At 51.8% G+C, this 15,796-nt stretch overlaps 10 non-coding genes across 10 annotated transcripts; 5 read left to right on the top strand and 5 right to left on the bottom strand.

Moving 5' to 3' along the window:
- Positions 1-1,430: 1,430 nt before the first annotated feature.
- Positions 1,431-1,504, bottom strand: TRNAN-GUU (transfer RNA asparagine (anticodon GUU)). The gene has a single exon. It is a non-coding gene; the product is annotated as a tRNA-Asn (tRNA).
- A 1,291-nt stretch (positions 1,505-2,795) lies between these two features.
- LOC128824074 (U2 spliceosomal RNA) lies at positions 2,796-2,985 on the top strand. The gene has a single exon (XR_008442303.1). It is a non-coding gene; the product is annotated as a U2 spliceosomal RNA (small nuclear RNA).
- A 1,435-nt stretch (positions 2,986-4,420) lies between these two features.
- TRNAN-GUU (transfer RNA asparagine (anticodon GUU)) lies at positions 4,421-4,494 on the bottom strand. The gene has a single exon. It is a non-coding gene; the product is annotated as a tRNA-Asn (tRNA).
- A 1,291-nt stretch (positions 4,495-5,785) lies between these two features.
- On the top strand, positions 5,786-5,975 carry LOC128824075 (U2 spliceosomal RNA). The gene has a single exon (XR_008442304.1). It is a non-coding gene; the product is annotated as a U2 spliceosomal RNA (small nuclear RNA).
- Positions 5,976-7,410: 1,435 nt separating this feature from the next.
- Positions 7,411-7,484, bottom strand: TRNAN-GUU (transfer RNA asparagine (anticodon GUU)). The gene has a single exon. It is a non-coding gene; the product is annotated as a tRNA-Asn (tRNA).
- Positions 7,485-8,775: 1,291 nt separating this feature from the next.
- Positions 8,776-8,965, top strand: LOC128824077 (U2 spliceosomal RNA). The gene has a single exon (XR_008442306.1). It is a non-coding gene; the product is annotated as a U2 spliceosomal RNA (small nuclear RNA).
- A 1,435-nt stretch (positions 8,966-10,400) lies between these two features.
- TRNAN-GUU (transfer RNA asparagine (anticodon GUU)) lies at positions 10,401-10,474 on the bottom strand. Its single transcript has one exon. It is a non-coding gene; the product is annotated as a tRNA-Asn (tRNA).
- A 1,291-nt stretch (positions 10,475-11,765) lies between these two features.
- Positions 11,766-11,955, top strand: LOC128824078 (U2 spliceosomal RNA). The gene has a single exon (XR_008442307.1). It is a non-coding gene; the product is annotated as a U2 spliceosomal RNA (small nuclear RNA).
- Positions 11,956-13,390: 1,435 nt separating this feature from the next.
- Positions 13,391-13,464, bottom strand: TRNAN-GUU (transfer RNA asparagine (anticodon GUU)). Its single transcript has one exon. It is a non-coding gene; the product is annotated as a tRNA-Asn (tRNA).
- Positions 13,465-14,755: 1,291 nt separating this feature from the next.
- On the top strand, positions 14,756-14,945 carry LOC128824079 (U2 spliceosomal RNA). Its single transcript, XR_008442308.1, has one exon. It is a non-coding gene; the product is annotated as a U2 spliceosomal RNA (small nuclear RNA).
- Positions 14,946-15,796: the final 851 nt, after the last annotated feature.

A 15,796-nucleotide genomic window follows, 5' to 3' on the forward strand; every position in this document is an offset into this window, starting at 1 on the left:
GGAGAAAAACAGGAAGAGTTTCACTGTGAAGAGGCTGGTTTGATAAGGCGTTTTTTGTTTGTTTGTTTTTAAGAATAGCCTGGACTCATTGGCGTTTTGATTTCTTTGTGACAAAATATTGCTCCAACTTCTTGGGGGTGTTTTCTGAGTCTATAGATGTGGGTTTCTTTGTCTTGCTGGAGGATTGTTTTAAAAGCCGGGTGTGACGGGTCGGGTCGCAGAAACCCCTTTGGGGCTGCCACCTGATGTGCCTAGACTACCTCCGAGTCCGTTTTCCCTGCCAGCTTGGGATTTCGGTACCTTGCCTGTTTGAGACAGACGCGCTTGCCTGCCGCAAACACAGATCCAAGTCTGAACCACATCCCCCACAAGCTGCAGGCTTAACTGAAAACTGTTGAAGAAGTGTTCCCGTCTCCGGCACTCGGATAGCCAGCTCCCAATGGGGTCCAAACCCCAAATCAATCCGTTTTACCTTGTAGAAAGCTTATCCAGGGTAAACTGTGAAATCCTGTTACCGGGGCTGCTGCCCAGCAGCCTGCCCATCTGCCTGCCAGCCCTAGAGCTCGTAAAGCACTAATCCAGATAGTGGCAGCTGGGAGCTCTAGGCCAAAGAGCCAGCAGAGTGGCGCAGCGGAAGCGTGCTGGGCCCATAACCCAGAGGTCAATGGATCGAAACCCTCCTCTGCTAGGCCTGCGCTCGTTTTTTTTGGCTCTGGGCCTTCAAGCCAGGCGGCGACCAGAGTCTAGGCCGTGAGGCAAGAGGTGGCTGAGGCGGCAGCCTGCCGGGGAGCTCCCCGGCACCTCTGGCTGCCTGGGCTGAAGGCAAGAGGCAGGCCTGGGCGTGGTGAGGGCCTCCTGTCCCAGAATGAGGCAGGAGTTCTTCCTTTCTGCCCCCTCCCTCTGCCCCACCAGCCGGCGGCTGCTGCGGGAGAACACGAGGGAGGCTCTGAGGACGCTAGGCAGCTCTGTGTGGTTCTCAGGGGAAAGAGCCGAGGCTCCCGACTCCACCTGCCATTGACTCGCGTGGCCCTGCGCTCCGTCAGCCGGGGCGGGCCAGGCTGCGGACGTAACTCAGGCTTGGGCAGCATGGCCACGCTTTCCTGATGAGGCCTGAGGCAGGCCAAGAGCTCTGCGCAGCCTAGAGGGAAGTGGGAGGGAGGCAGTCTTCGAGCCGGCGTGTCTCGTCCGTTTCTCCCTTGCCGCTTGGGCGGAGGCGGGAAGGGAGCCAAACGTTCCCAGCTGATTGTTTTGCACTCGGCCTTGACGATTAAGCCCAAACCTCCGGCATGGCTGCTGGGAGATGGGTTTCTGAATGCCATCCAGCGCGCTCTTCAGGCCACCAGCTGAAAGCACTGAGGCCAAGGAGGACGGTTTTGAGGCGGCAAAAGGGGGCCTTTGGGGCTCCCGAGGAAGTAGCAGAGGCTTACTGCCGTCCCTGGGTGGGCTCGAACCACCATCCTTTTGGTTAACAGCCGAACGCGCTGACCCATTGCGCCACAGAGACACGGCTGGATTGAGGGCAAAAGTCGGGAATCAGCTCAGGGGATAGGTGTGAAGTGGTTAGACAAGAAACAGCAAGGATCTGGACTGGAATGGAGTGAAACTGTATCTTATGTGTGCCTGATGACTGTACGTTTGAGATAGTTCCGTGGGAAGGAGCAGAAAAGAGCATTGGGGCTGTGGTATAGCGCTTGCGTATGCTTTCTTTGACCTGTTTTGCTGTAAGAGTTAACAGGGAGAGATTGTTAGTCGCAGGTCAGTGGGTGGGTTTATGCAAATTAGGAGTGTACAGGGAAACCAGTGAGAGGAAGGAAGCTGAAAGACTTCTCTGTCTTTTGAACAGAATGGTGTGTTAACGGTTCTTGCTTTGAATTCCTCCATTGAAGTCATTTCGGGGAAGTGACCCTCACTTAGAGTTACCTAGTTCTCAAAGTCACGTGAATGGTGTTCGGTGCGTGTCTGGGAGCTCGTCATGGTGAGGTAGAAAGCGGTGGGGGCAGAGGGGCTGCGTAGTGTCTGAGGTTATCAGCCTTGTTTCTCTGTTCTCTATGAGTTAAGATCAAGTGTAGGGCAGTAGAGGACCTCACTGGCCGCCCGCAGTAGAGACATCCTTCTTTGACTATGAGAAAAGGACCCAGAGACTTTCTCCGTTGCATCATATGAAGTGGAACTATAAACTTCTTGGATGCTGAATCTCAACGAGTGAGAGTATCCACTCCTTATACTCCACACCCCATCATAGCCACTTTATGAACTTCATTGATTCATATCTCAATGTCTGTACTTTGACCCCTCAACCTTTTACCCCCCATGGGGGATATTGTAGATTCTGTATTCCTTATGCCACCGGATTTTAAACCAAACTTTGCATCCTCGATAATCTGTACGTTATTCCCTGATAACCAGAAACTTCTATGCTTAAACTCAGTACCGTTCACTTTTGTTTTTAACATCATCTTAATAGAGACATTTGTACGGAACGCATTTCAGGACACCGTCAATACCACATTGAGTAATCGAGACCGCTGAGCAGGGAAATAACCCACTTCCTTCTCTGACACGTACTCATTCGCTACACCGATACTGACTTGGACTCCTTATACATTCCATGGGTGGCGTACCCGAGCCCACACATCCACTGACACTTTAAAAACTCTTGCACCCCAATTTGGCTCTATGCTGGTTATGGGTGATATGTATGTATCTCTTCACCCTTGCAACCGATACCTGAAATCCCTCATAAATCAAGCCTGACCCCCAGAAGCACAGCACCTTCCCTCTTAACTCGTGGATACTTAATTTTAAACATTAACTTTAATAAAAATTGTAAAACCTGTTCTTATCAGTTTCATATCTGATATGTCCTTTATTTGAGGACTGCATGTTACATTGATTTTTGAAACAAGAGGCTGGAATAGGAGCTTGCTCTGTCCACCTCACGCATTGACCTGGTATTGCAGCGTCTCTGGGAACAGGGCATCTGCTTTTGGGGAGAAAAACAGGAAGAGTTTCACTGTGAAGAGGCTGGTTTGATAAGGCGTTTTTTGTTTGTTTGTTTTTAAGAATAGCCTGGACTCATTGGCGTTTTGATTTCTTTGTGACAAAATATTGCTCCAACTTCTTGGGGGTGTTTTCTGAGTCTATAGATGTGGGTTTCTTTGTCTTGCTGGAGGATTGTTTTAAAAGCCGGGTGTGACGGGTCGGGTCGCAGAAACCCCTTTGGGGCTGCCACCTGATGTGCCTAGACTACCTCCGAGTCCGTTTTCCCTGCCAGCTTGGGATTTCGGTACCTTGCCTGTTTGAGACAGACGCGCTTGCCTGCCGCAAACACAGATCCAAGTCTGAACCACATCCCCCACAAGCTGCAGGCTTAACTGAAAACTGTTGAAGAAGTGCTCCCGTCTCCGGCACTCGGATAGCCAGCTCCCAATGGGGTCCAAACCCCAAATCAATCCGTTTTACCTTGTAGAAAGCTTATCCAGGGTAAACTGTGAAATCCTGTTACCGGGGCTGCTGCCCAGCAGCCTGCCCATCTGCCTGCCAGCCCTAGAGCTCGTAAAGCACTAATCCAGATAGTGGCAGCTGGGAGCTCTAGGCCAAAGAGCCAGCAGAGTGGCGCAGCGGAAGCGTGCTGGGCCCATAACCCAGAGGTCAATGGATCGAAACCCTCCTCTGCTAGGCCTGCGCTCGTTTTTTTTGGCTCTGGGCCTTCAAGCCAGGCGGCGACCAGAGTCTAGGCCGTGAGGCAAGAGGTGGCTGAGGCGGCAGCCTGCCGGGGAGCTCCCCGGCACCTCTGGCTGCCTGGGCTGAAGGCAAGAGGCAGGCCTGGGCGTGGTGAGGGCCTCCTGTCCCAGAATGAGGCAGGAGTTCTTCCTTTCTGCCCCCTCCCTCTGCCCCACCAGCCGGCGGCTGCTGCGGGAGAACACGAGGGAGGCTCTGAGGACGCTAGGCAGCTCTGTGTGGTTCTCAGGGGAAAGAGCCGAGGCTCCCGACTCCACCTGCCATTGACTCGCGTGGCCCTGCGCTCCGTCAGCCGGGGCGGGCCAGGCTGCGGACGTAACTCAGGCTTGGGCAGCATGGCCACGCTTTCCTGATGAGGCCTGAGGCAGGCCAAGAGCTCTGCGCAGCCTAGAGGGAAGTGGGAGGGAGGCAGTCTTCGAGCCGGCGTGTCTCGTCCGTTTCTCCCTTGCCGCTTGGGCGGAGGCGGGAAGGGAGCCAAACGTTCCCAGCTGATTGTTTTGCACTCGGCCTTGACGATTAAGCCCAAACCTCCGGCATGGCTGCTGGGAGATGGGTTTCTGAATGCCATCCAGCGCGCTCTTCAGGCCACCAGCTGAAAGCACTGAGGCCAAGGAGGACGGTTTTGAGGCGGCAAAAGGGGGCCTTTGGGGCTCCCGAGGAAGTAGCAGAGGCTTACTGCCGTCCCTGGGTGGGCTCGAACCACCATCCTTTCGGTTAACAGCCGAACGCGCTGACCCATTGCGCCACAGAGACACGGCTGGATTGAGGGCAAAAGTCGGGAATCAGCTCAGGGGATAGGTGTGAAGTGGTTAGACAAGAAACAGCAAGGATCTGGACTGGAATGGAGTGAAACTGTATCTTATGTGTGCCTGATGACTGTACGTTTGAGATAGTTCCGTGGGAAGGAGCAGAAAAGAGCATTGGGGCTGTGGTATAGCGCTTGCGTATGCTTTCTTTGACCTGTTTTGCTGTAAGAGTTAACAGGGAGAGATTGTTAGTCGCAGGTCAGTGGGTGGGTTTATGCAAATTAGGAGTGTACAGGGAAACCAGTGAGAGGAAGGAAGCTGAAAGACTTCTCTGTCTTTTGAACAGAATGGTGTGTTAACGGTTCTTGCTTTGAATTCCTCCATTGAAGTCATTTCGGGGAAGTGACCCTCACTTAGAGTTACCTAGTTCTCAAAGTCACGTGAATGGTGTTCGGTGCGTGTCTGGGAGCTCGTCATGGTGAGGTAGAAAGCGGTGGGGGCAGAGGGGCTGCGTAGTGTCTGAGGTTATCAGCCTTGTTTCTCTGTTCTCTATGAGTTAAGATCAAGTGTAGGGCAGCAGAGGACCTCACTGGCCGCCCGCAGTAGAGACATCCTTCTTTGACTATGAGAAAAGGACCCAGAGACTTTCTCCGTTGCATCATATGAAGTGGAACTATAAACTTCTTGGATGCTGAATCTCAACGAGTGAGAGTATCCACTCCTTATACTCCACACCCCATCATAGCCACTTTATGAACTTCATTGATTCATATCTCAATGTCTGTACTTTGACCCCTCAACCTTTTACCCCCCATGGGGGATATTGTAGATTCTGTATTCCTTATGCCACCGGATTTTAAACCAAACTTTGCATCCTCGATAATCTGTACGTTATTCCCTGATAACCAGAAACTTCTATGCTTAAACTCAGTACCGTTCACTTTTGTTTTTAACATCATCTTAATAGAGACATTTGTACGGAACGCATTTCAGGACACCGTCAATACCACATTGAGTAATCGAGACCGCTGAGCAGGGAAATAACCCACTTCCTTCTCTGACACGTACTCATTCGCTACACCGATACTGACTTGGACTCCTTATACATTCCATGGGTGGCGTACCCGAGCCCACACATCCACTGACACTTTAAAAACTCTTGCACCCCAATTTGGCTCTATGCTGGTTATGGGTGATATGTATGTATCTCTTCACCCTTGCAACCGATACCTGAAATCCCTCATAAATCAAGCCTGACCCCCAGAAGCACAGCACCTTCCCTCTTAACTCGTGGATACTTAATTTTAAACATTAACTTTAATAAAAATTGTAAAACCTGTTCTTATCAGTTTCATATCTGATATGTCCTTTATTTGAGGACTGCATGTTACATTGATTTTTGAAACAAGAGGCTGGAATAGGAGCTTGCTCTGTCCACCTCACGCATTGACCTGGTATTGCAGCGTCTCTGGGAACAGGGCATCTGCTTTTGGGGAGAAAAACAGGAAGAGTTTCACTGTGAAGAGGCTGGTTTGATAAGGCGTTTTTTGTTTGTTTGTTTTTAAGAATAGCCTGGACTCATTGGCGTTTTGATTTCTTTGTGACAAAATATTGCTCCAACTTCTTGGGGGTGTTTTCTGAGTCTATAGATGTGGGTTTCTTTGTCTTGCTGGAGGATTGTTTTAAAAGCCGGGTGTGACGGGTCGGGTCGCAGAAACCCCTTTGGGGCTGCCACCTGATGTGCCTAGACTACCTCCGAGTCCGTTTTCCCTGCCAGCTTGGGATTTCGGTACCTTGCCTGTTTGAGACAGACGCGCTTGCCTGCCGCAAACACAGATCCAAGTCTGAACCACATCCCCCACAAGCTGCAGGCTTAACTGAAAACTGTTGAAGAAGTGCTCCCGTCTCCGGCACTCGGATAGCCAGCTCCCAATGGGGTCCAAACCCCAAATCAATCCGTTTTACCTTGTAGAAAGCTTATCCAGGGTAAACTGTGAAATCCTGTTACCGGGGCTGCTGCCCAGCAGCCTGCCCATCTGCCTGCCAGCCCTAGAGCTCGTAAAGCACTAATCCAGATAGTGGCAGCTGGGAGCTCTAGGCCAAAGAGCCAGCAGAGTGGCGCAGCGGAAGCGTGCTGGGCCCATAACCCAGAGGTCAATGGATCGAAACCCTCCTCTGCTAGGCCTGCGCTCGTTTTTTTTGGCTCTGGGCCTTCAAGCCAGGCGGCGACCAGAGTCTAGGCCGTGAGGCAAGAGGTGGCTGAGGCGGCAGCCTGCCGGGGAGCTCCCCGGCACCTCTGGCTGCCTGGGCTGAAGGCAAGAGGCAGGCCTGGGCGTGGTGAGGGCCTCCTGTCCCAGAATGAGGCAGGAGTTCTTCCTTTCTGCCCCCTCCCTCTGCCCCACCAGCCGGCGGCTGCTGCGGGAGAACACGAGGGAGGCTCTGAGGACGCTAGGCAGCTCTGTGTGGTTCTCAGGGGAAAGAGCCGAGGCTCCCGACTCCACCTGCCATTGACTCGCGTGGCCCTGCGCTCCGTCAGCCGGGGCGGGCCAGGCTGCGGACGTAACTCAGGCTTGGGCAGCATGGCCACGCTTTCCTGATGAGGCCTGAGGCAGGCCAAGAGCTCTGCGCAGCCTAGAGGGAAGTGGGAGGGAGGCAGTCTTCGAGCCGGCGTGTCTCGTCCGTTTCTCCCTTGCCGCTTGGGCGGAGGCGGGAAGGGAGCCAAACGTTCCCAGCTGATTGTTTTGCACTCGGCCTTGACGATTAAGCCCAAACCTCCGGCATGGCTGCTGGGAGATGGGTTTCTGAATGCCATCCAGCGCGCTCTTCAGGCCACCAGCTGAAAGCACTGAGGCCAAGGAGGACGGTTTTGAGGCGGCAAAAGGGGGCCTTTGGGGCTCCCGAGGAAGTAGCAGAGGCTTACTGCCGTCCCTGGGTGGGCTCGAACCACCATCCTTTCGGTTAACAGCCGAACGCGCTGACCCATTGCGCCACAGAGACACGGCTGGATTGAGCGCAAAAGTCGGGAATCAGCTCAGGGGATAGGTGTGAAGTGGTTAGACAAGAAACAGCAAGGATCTGGACTGGAATGGAGTGAAACTGTATCTTATGTGTGCCTGATGACTGTACGTTTGAGATAGTTCCGTGGGAAGGAGCAGAAAAGAGCATTGGGGCTGTGGTATAGCGCTTGCGTATGCTTTCTTTGACCTGTTTTGCTGTAAGAGTTAACAGGGAGAGATTGTTAGTCGCAGGTCAGTGGGTGGGTTTATGCAAATTAGGAGTGTACAGGGAAACCAGTGAGAGGAAGGAAGCTGAAAGACTTCTCTGTCTTTTGAACAGAATGGTGTGTTAACGGTTCTTGCTTTGAATTCCTCCATTGAAGTCATTTCGGGGAAGTGACCCTCACTTAGAGTTACCTAGTTCTCAAAGTCACGTGAATGGTGTTCGGTGCGTGTCTGGGAGCTCGTCATGGTGAGGTAGAAAGCGGTGGGGGCAGAGGGGCTGCGTAGTGTCTGAGGTTATCAGCCTTGTTTCTCTGTTCTCTATGAGTTAAGGTCAAGTGTAGGGCAGCAGAGGACCTCACTGGCCGCCCGCAGTAGAGACATCCTTCTTTGACTATGAGAAAAGGACCCAGAGACTTTCTCCGTTGCATCATATGAAGTGGAACTATAAACTTCTTGGATGCTGAATCTCAACGAGTGAGAGTATCCACTCCTTATACTCCACACCCCATCATAGCCACTTTATGAACTTCATTGATTCATATCTCAATGTCTGTACTTTGACCCCTCAACCTTTTACCCCCCATGGGGGATATTGTAGATTCTGTATTCCTTATGCCACCGGATTTTAAACCAAACTTTGCATCCTCGATAATCTGTACGTTATTCCCTGATAACCAGAAACTTCTATGCTTAAACTCAGTACCGTTCACTTTTGTTTTTAACATCATCTTAATAGAGACATTTGTACGGAACGCATTTCAGGACACCGTCAATACCACATTGAGTAATCGAGACCGCTGAGCAGGGAAATAACCCACTTCCTTCTCTGACACGTACTCATTCGCTACACCGATACTGACTTGGACTCCTTATACATTCCATGGGTGGCGTACCCGAGCCCACACATCCACTGACACTTTAAAAACTCTTGCACCCCAATTTGGCTCTATGCTGGTTATGGGTGATATGTATGTATCTCTTCACCCTTGCAACCGATACCTGAAATCCCTCATAAATCAAGCCTGACCCCCAGAAGCACAGCACCTTCCCTCTTAACTCGTGGATACTTAATTTTAAACATTAACTTTAATAAAAATTGTAAAACCTGTTCTTATCAGTTTCATATCTGATATGTCCTTTATTTGAGGACTGCATGTTACATTGATTTTTGAAACAAGAGGCTGGAATAGGAGCTTGCTCTGTCCACCTCACGCATTGACCTGGTATTGCAGCGTCTCTGGGAACAGGGCATCTGCTTTTGGGGAGAAAAACAGGAAGAGTTTCACTGTGAAGAGGCTGGTTTGATAAGGCGTTTTTTGTTTGTTTGTTTTTAAGAATAGCCTGGACTCATTGGCGTTTTGATTTCTTTGTGACAAAATATTGCTCCAACTTCTTGGGGGTGTTTTCTGAGTCTATAGATGTGGGTTTCTTTGTCTTGCTGGAGGATTGTTTTAAAAGCCGGGTGTGACGGGTCGGGTCGCAGAAACCCCTTTGGGGCTGCCACCTGATGTGCCTAGACTACCTCCGAGTCCGTTTTCCCTGCCAGCTTGGGATTTCGGTACCTTGCCTGTTTGAGACAGACGCGCTTGCCTGCCGCAAACACAGATCCAAGTCTGAACCACATCCCCCACAAGCTGCAGGCTTAACTGAAAACTGTTGAAGAAGTGTTCCCGTCTCCGGCACTCGGATAGCCAGCTCCCAATGGGGTCCAAACCCCAAATCAATCCGTTTTACCTTGTAGAAAGCTTATCCAGGGTAAACTGTGAAATCCTGTTACCGGGGCTGCTGCCCAGCAGCCTGCCCATCTGCCTGCCAGCCCTAGAGCTCGTAAAGCACTAATCCAGATAGTGGCAGCTGGGAGCTCTAGGCCAAAGAGCCAGCAGAGTGGCGCAGCGGAAGCGTGCTGGGCCCATAACCCAGAGGTCAATGGATCGAAACCCTCCTCTGCTAGGCCTGCGCTCGTTTTTTTTGGCTCTGGGCCTTCAAGCCAGGCGGCGACCAGAGTCTAGGCCGTGAGGCAAGAGGTGGCTGAGGCGGCAGCCTGCCGGGGAGCTCCCCGGCACCTCTGGCTGCCTGGGCTGAAGGCAAGAGGCAGGCCTGGGCGTGGTGAGGGCCTCCTGTCCCAGAATGAGGCAGGAGTTCTTCCTTTCTGCCCCCTCCCTCTGCCCCACCAGCCGGCGGCTGCTGCGGGAGAACACGAGGGAGGCTCTGAGGACGCTAGGCAGCTCTGTGTGGTTCTCAGGGGAAAGAGCCGAGGCTCCCGACTCCACCTGCCATTGACTCGCGTGGCCCTGCGCTCCGTCAGCCGGGGCGGGCCAGGCTGCGGACGTAACTCAGGCTTGGGCAGCATGGCCACGCTTTCCTGATGAGGCCTGAGGCAGGCCAAGAGCTCTGCGCAGCCTAGAGGGAAGTGGGAGGGAGGCAGTCTTCGAGCCGGCGTGTCTCGTCCGTTTCTCCCTTGCCGCTTGGGCGGAGGCGGGAAGGGAGCCAAACGTTCCCAGCTGATTGTTTTGCACTCGGCCTTGACGATTAAGCCCAAACCTCCGGCATGGCTGCTGGGAGATGGGTTTCTGAATGCCATCCAGCGCGCTCTTCAGGCCACCAGCTGAAAGCACTGAGGCCAAGGAGGACGGTTTTGAGGCGGCAAAAGGGGGCCTTTGGGGCTCCCGAGGAAGTAGCAGAGGCTTACTGCCGTCCCTGGGTGGGCTCGAACCACCATCCTTTTGGTTAACAGCCGAACGCGCTGACCCATTGCGCCACAGAGACACGGCTGGATTGAGGGCAAAAGTCGGGAATCAGCTCAGGGGATAGGTGTGAAGTGGTTAGACAAGAAACAGCAAGGATCTGGACTGGAATGGAGTGAAACTGTATCTTATGTGTGCCTGATGACTGTACGTTTGAGATAGTTCCGTGGGAAGGAGCAGAAAAGAGCATTGGGGCTGCGGTATAGCGCTTGCGTATGCTTTCTTTGACCTGTTTTGCTGTAAGAGTTAACAGGGAGAGATTGTTAGTCGCAGGTCAGTGGGTGGGTTTATGCAAATTAGGAGTGTACAGGGAAACCAGTGAGAGGAAGGAAGCTGAAAGACTTCTCTGTCTTTTGAACAGAATGGTGTGTTAACGGTTCTTGCTTTGAATTCCTCCATTGAAGTCATTTCGGGGAAGTGACCCTCACTTAGAGTTACCTAGTTCTCAAAGTCACGTGAATGGTGTTCGGTGCGTGTCTGGGAGCTCGTCATGGTGAGGTAGAAAGCGGTGGGGGCAGAGGGGCTGCGTAGTGTCTGAGGTTATCAGCCTTGTTTCTCTGTTCTCTATGAGTTAAGATCAAGTGTAGGGCAGCAGAGGACCTCACTGGCCGCCCGCAGTAGAGACATCCTTCTTTGACTATGAGAAAAGGACCCAGAGACTTTCTCCGTTGCATCATATGAAGTGGAACTATAAACTTCTTGGATGCTGAATCTCAACGAGTGAGAGTATCCACTCCTTATACTCCACACCCCATCATAGCCACTTTATGAACTTCATTGATTCATATCTCAATGTCTGTACTTTGACCCCTCAACCTTTTACCCCCCATGGGGGATATTGTAGATTCTGTATTCCTTATGCCACCGGATTTTAAACCAAACTTTGCATCCTCGATAATCTGTACGTTATTCCCTGATAACCAGAAACTTCTATGCTTAAACTCAGTACCGTTCACTTTTGTTTTTAACATCATCTTAATAGAGACATTTGTACGGAACGCATTTCAGGACACCGTCAATACCACATTGAGTAATCGAGACCGCTGAGCAGGGAAATAACCCACTTCCTTCTCTGACACGTACTCATTCGCTACACCGATACTGACTTGGACTCCTTATACATTCCATGGGTGGCGTACCCGAGCCCACACATCCACTGACACTTTAAAAACTCTTGCACCCCAATTTGGCTCTATGCTGGTTATGGGTGATATGTATGTATCTCTTCACCCTTGCAACCGATACCTGAAATCCCTCATAAATCAAGCCTGACCCCCAGAAGCACAGCACCTTCCCTCTTAACTCGTGGATACTTAATTTTAAACATTAACTTTAATAAAAATTGTAAAACCTGTTCTTATCAGTTTCATATCTGATATGTCCTTTATTTGAGGACTGCATGTTACATTGATTTTTGAAACAAGAGGCTGGAATAGGAGCTTGCTCTGTCCACCTCACGCATTGACCTGGTATTGCAGCGTCTCTGGGAACAGGGCATCTGCTTTTGGGGAGAAAAACAGGAAGAGTTTCACTGTGAAGAGGCTGGTTTGATAAGGCGTTTTTTGTTTGTTTGTTTTTAAGAATAGCCTGGACTCATTGGCGTTTTGATTTCTTTGTGACAAAATATTGCTCCAACTTCTTGGGGGTGTTTTCTGAGTCTATAGATGTGGGTTTCTTTGTCTTGCTGGAGGATTGTTTTAAAAGCCGGGTGTGACGGGTCGGGTCGCAGAAACCCCTTTGGGGCTGCCACCTGATGTGCCTAGACTACCTCCGAGTCCGTTTTCCCTGCCAGCTTGGGATTTCGGTACCTTGCCTGTTTGAGACAGACGCGCTTGCCTGCCGCAAACACAGATCCAAGTCTGAACCACATCCCCCACAAGCTGCAGGCTTAACTGAAAACTGTTGAAGAAGTGTTCCCGTCTCCGGCACTCGGATAGCCAGCTCCCAATGGGGTCCAAACCCCAAATCAATCCGTTTTACCTTGTAGAAAGCTTATCCAGGGTAAACTGTGAAATCCTGTTACCGGGGCTGCTGCCCAGCAGCCTGCCCATCTGCCTGCCAGCCCTAGAGCTCGTAAAGCACTAATCCAGATAGTGGCAGCTGGGAGCTCTAGGCCAAAGAGCCAGCAGAGTGGCGCAGCGGAAGCGTGCTGGGCCCATAACCCAGAGGTCAATGGATCGAAACCCTCCTCTGCTAGGCCTGCGCTCGTTTTTTTTGGCTCTGGGCCTTCAAGCCAGGCGGCGACCAGAGTCTAGGCCGTGAGGCAAGAGGTGGCTGAGGCGGCAGCCTGCCGGGGAGCTCCCCGGCACCTCTGGCTGCCTGGGCTGAAGGCAAGAGGCAGGCCTGGGCGTGGTGAGGGCCTCCTGTCCCAGAATGAGGCAGGAGTTCTTCCTTTCTGCCCCCTCCCTCTGCCCCACCAGCCGGCGGCTGCTGCGGGAGAACACGAGGGAGGCTCTGAGGACGCTAGGCAGCTCTGTGTGGTTCTCAGGGGAAAGAGCCGAGGCTCCCGACTCCACCTGCCATTGTCTCGCGTGGCCCTGCGCTCCGTCAGCCGGGGCGGGCCAGGCTGCGGACGTAACTCAGGCTTGGGCAGCATGGCCACGCTTTCCTGATGAGGCCTGAGGCAGGCCAAGAGCTCTGCGCAGCCTAGAGGGAAGTGGGAGGGAGGCAGTCTTCGAGCCGGCGTGTCTCGTCCGTTTCTCCCTTGCCGCTTGGGCGGAGGCGGGAAGGGAGCCAAACGTTCCCAGCTGATTGTTTTGCACTCGGCCTTGACGATTAAGCCCAAACCTCCGGCATGGCTGCTGGGAGATGGGTTTCTGAATGCCATCCAGCGCGCTCTTCAGGCCACCAGCTGAAAGCACTGAGGCCAAGGAGGACGGTTTTGAGGCGGCAAAAGGGGGCCTTTGGGGCTCCCGAGGAAGTAGCAGAGGCTTACTGCCGTCCCTGGGTGGGCTCGAACCACCATCCTTTTGGTTAACAGCCGAACGCGCTGACCCATTGCGCCACAGAGACACGGCTGGATTGAGGGCAAAAGTCGGGAATCAGCTCAGGGGATAGGTGTGAAGTGGTTAGACAAGAAACAGCAAGGATCTGGACTGGAATGGAGTGAAACTGTATCTTATGTGTGCCTGATGACTGTACGTTTGAGATAGTTCCGTGGGAAGGAGCAGAAAAGAGCATTGGGGCTGCGGTATAGCGCTTGCGTATGCTTTCTTTGACCTGTTTTGCTGTAAGAGTTAACAGGGAGAGATTGTTAGTCGCAGGTCAGTGGGTGGGTTTATGCAAATTAGGAGTGTACAGGGAAACCAGTGAGAGGAAGGAAGCTGAAAGACTTCTCTGTCTTTTGAACAGAATGGTGTGTTAACGGTTCTTGCTTTGAATTCCTCCATTGAAGTCATTTCGGGGAAGTGACCCTCACTTAGAGTTACCTAGTTCTCAAAGTCACGTGAATGGTGTTCGGTGCGTGTCTGGGAGCTCGTCATGGTGAGGTAGAAAGCGGTGGGGGCAGAGGGGCTGCGTAGTGTCTGAGGTTATCAGCCTTGTTTCTCTGTTCTCTATGAGTTAAGATCAAGTGTAGGGCAGCAGAGGACCTCACTGGCCACCCGCAGTAGAGACATCCTTCTTTGACTATGAGAAAAGGACCCAGAGACTTTCTCCGTTGCATCATATGAAGTGGAACTATAAACTTCTTGGATGCTGAATCTCAACGAGTGAGAGTATCCACTCCTTATACTCCACACCCCATCATAGCCACTTTATGAACTTCATTGATTCATATCTCAATGTCTGTACTTTGACCCCTCAACCTTTTACCCCCCATGGGGGATATTGTAGATTCTGTATTCCTTATGCCACCGGATTTTAAACCAAACTTTGCATCCTCGATAATCTGTACGTTATTCCCTGATAACCAGAAACTTCTATGCTTAAACTCAGTACCGTTCACTTTTGTTTTTAACATCATCTTAATAGAGACATTTGTACGGAACGCATTTCAGGACACCGTCAATACCACATTGAGTAATCGAGACCGCTGAGCAGGGAAATAACCCACTTCCTTCTCTGACACGTACTCATTCGTTACACCGATACTGACTTGGACTCCTTATACATTCCATGGGTGGCGTACCCGAGCCCACACATCCACTGACACTTTAAAAACTCTTGCACCCCAATTTGGCTCTATGCTGGTTATGGGTGATATGTATGTATCTCTTCACCCTTGCAACCGATACCTGAAATCCCTCATAAATCAAGCCTGACCCCCAGAAGCACAGCACCTTCCCTCTTAACTCGTGGATACTTAATTTTAAACATTAACTTTAATAAAAATTGTAAAACCTGTTCTTATCAGTTTCATATCTGATATGTCCTTTATTTGAGGACTGCATGTTACATTGATTTTTGAAACAAGAGGCTGGAATAGGAGCTTGCTCTGTCCACCTCACGCATTGACCTGGTATTGCAGCGTCTCTGGGAACAGGGCATCTGCTTTTGGGGAGAAAAACAGGAAGAGTTTCACTGTGAAGAGGCTGGTTTGATAAGGCGTTTTTTGTTTGTTTGTTTTTAAGAATAGCCTGGACTCATTGGCGTTTTGATTTCTTTGTGACAAAATATTGCTCCAACTTCTTGGGGGTGTTTTCTGAGTCTATAGATGTGGGTTTCTTTGTCTTGCTGGAGGATTGTTTTAAAAGCCGGGTGTGACGGGTCGGGTCGCAGAAACCCCTTTGGGGCTGCCACCTGATGTGCCTAGACTACCTCCGAGTCCGTTTTCCCTGCCAGCTTGGGATTTCGGTACCTTGCCTGTTTGAGACAGACGCGCTTGCCTGCCGCAAACACAGATCCAAGTCTGAACCACATCCCCCACAAGCTGCAGGCTTAACTGAAAACTGTTGAAGAAGTGTTCCCGTCTCCGGCACTCGGATAGCCAGCTCCCAATGGGGTCCAAACCCCAAATCAATCCGTTTTACCTTGTAGAAAGCTTATCCAGGGTAAACTGTGAAATCCTGTTACCGGGGCTGCTGCCCAGCAGCCTGCCCATCTGCCTGCCAGCCCTAGAGCTCGTAAAGCACTAATCCAGATAGTGGCAGCTGGGAGCTCTAGGCCAAAGAGCCAGCAGAGTGGCGCAGCGGAAGCGTGCTGGGCCCATAACCCAGAGGTCAATGGATCGAAACCCTCCTCTGCTAGGCCTGCGCTCGTTTTTTTTGGCTCTGGGCCTTCAAGCCAGGCGGCGACCAGAGTCTAGGCCGTGAGGCAAGAGGTGGCTGAGGCGGCAGCCTGCCGGGGAGCTCCCCGGCACCTCTGGCTGCCTGGGCTGAAGGCAAGAGGCAGGCCTGGGCGTGGT

Source organism: Malaclemys terrapin, chromosome 15 (genome assembly GCF_027887155.1).
Source record: "Malaclemys terrapin pileata isolate rMalTer1 chromosome 15, rMalTer1.hap1, whole genome shotgun sequence".
In the NCBI taxonomy this organism is placed as follows: Eukaryota; Metazoa; Chordata; order Testudines; family Emydidae; genus Malaclemys; species Malaclemys terrapin.